The sequence below is a fragment of the Cryptomeria japonica genome, chromosome 2 (genome assembly GCF_030272615.1).
Source record: "Cryptomeria japonica chromosome 2, Sugi_1.0, whole genome shotgun sequence".
Lineage (NCBI taxonomy): Eukaryota > Viridiplantae > Streptophyta > Pinopsida > Cupressales > Cupressaceae > Cryptomeria > Cryptomeria japonica.
Genome location: NC_081406.1, coordinates 649,311,901 through 649,314,049, shown reverse-complemented (window position 1 = coordinate 649,314,049; position 2,149 = coordinate 649,311,901).

Below are 2,149 nucleotides of genomic sequence, written 5' to 3'. Positions count from 1 at the left end.
CATGAAAAATACAATATTCAATACCTTTCACTTGCTTAATATTTTTGTTTTTATTTTGAGGAAAGGAAATGTTCTTGTCATATTTCAATCTCCAATAGATTCTTGCAACTTATCTGTTAGGATGGTAAATATCATCTTGCCACAAAGGAGAGGGTTTGCTAGAACAAGAAGTTTCATTATCCACGATCCTAATTTTGCCAATATCTATGCCATCTTGAATAGATTTTTAAAAATCAGGGCAATCATCAACATTATGGTCATGGGTTTGATGGAATGAACACAAAAAGGGCACTATGAAGAAGAAGCATTCTTGCGGGCTCTCTTGATTTGTTATTTTTGAAGGTAATCATGAAAGTTTTGAAGCCTAAGGATTTCATCCATGTAAAGAGGGGTACCACTTCCTAGGCCTCTTGTAGTAGTTTGTGCAGGAGGATTTATAGGGACACAAATTCCATGCTTAAATTTCCCAATTCCTTATCCTTTAAAACCTTGTTTTATAATTATATGAAAGCCACGACTATAAGAATGTTGCAATTGACTAGATGGAGGAACATGATCATGAATTTATTTAAAATTTGATGTGTAAGGAGGTAGAAAAGGATTTGTAGATGAAGGAGGAGTATCATATGAAATGACAATCTCTTTTCCTTTATCAAGCTTATCCTCTTTGGAAGATTGGGGAGGAACATCTTCATCATCTAAAAGCTCATTTTTAGTGATTTTTATGCAAGGGGAAAGGTCATGAATAAAATGCATGACATCATCCTCCCTACATAGACTTTGATTTTGAAGATAGTTCTTAGGAGAATAAGGAGGATCTAAAGATGTAAAAATGTTGATGTTTTCATATTGCCCCCCTTGCTCAAGGGTATGTGTAGAAGAAGAAGATGGATCCATATTACTTTCCAATGCTTACTCTCTTGTAGAAAGATCATTGGGTAAAGCATTAGATCTCATTTCATCCACACAAGATACCCTAGGAGAGGTACAAGGGTTAGGATTTGTAGGTTTAGGATCTACGAAAGCTTTAAGGTGATTAACATAGTAAATGTATTTTGTTAATAACATCACCATAATGCAACATAAATGATACATGAAAGCTTTGAGATCTAATTGAAAAGGCAATAATTTGGAAATCCTAACAACACAATATGACCAAGTGCTATGAATAAAGAGAAGTAATAGGAAATGAAAGAAAGTCTTATCTGACACATGATTGTAGTAAATATATGAAAAAAGAAATGTAATGACATGTGAAAGAGCAAGTAAATCCAATTGATTAATTGCCATTAAAAGTCTCTTAAGTGAAATCTGAATTTGCAGAAAAAGCAGATCTAAAATTAGGAGCTTTCTGTGAAAATTATTTTTAAGATTTAAATTTGATGAATTGTGAATTTGTGTTTGACCTTAGAGAGTGTTAAAATTGATAAAGTATGCTGAGTTTATGGATTTGAGTAGAAAAATACACTCAATTCCGTCTCCCAAAATTTTGGGAAAAAAGTCAAGGACCGTGGCGGGAACACACACGGTCCAACCAACTTTTTTTTAAATTTTCAAGGATGATATAAATTATGAGTTTAATGTGGAATCCAAAAAAATAGCCGATTTGGAGATGTCTAGATCAATCAAACTTGCAGTCAAAGGTCGAAAATAGAAGAATCTTTAAAAATTAGGGTTTTATGATTTAACCGCTGAATTTTTAGAATAAAGAGATAGGCCTGAATTGCAATTTTTAAATACAAATCAGATCTAAAACAAACAATTTAAATTTTACACCTCACAATCTTAATTTACTCAAAATGAAAAATTAGGGTTTTTATGAAATTAACCTCTAAAATTTGCAAATAGATCAAACTTGAAAATGAAAATTTGAAATTAAAATTGCAATTATTCAGATCCAATAATGAGAAATCAGAATTAATGTGTAAGACGTCGGGTTCACAAAAATGTAAAGTGGAAAATTGGATCCTAGTGATTCCCCACCTAGGAAAGAGAAAGGAAGCCACTAAGATGATTTTCACTTGGAAGAACTCTACATTCAAAAGAGGGGCTTGAATCCACTAGATCCAAATCCAAGGGAAACAAGGATGTGAATCCCAAGTGGATTGCAAGGGTTGAAGTGTGATTTACCCTCTTTTGTAAATGAGAA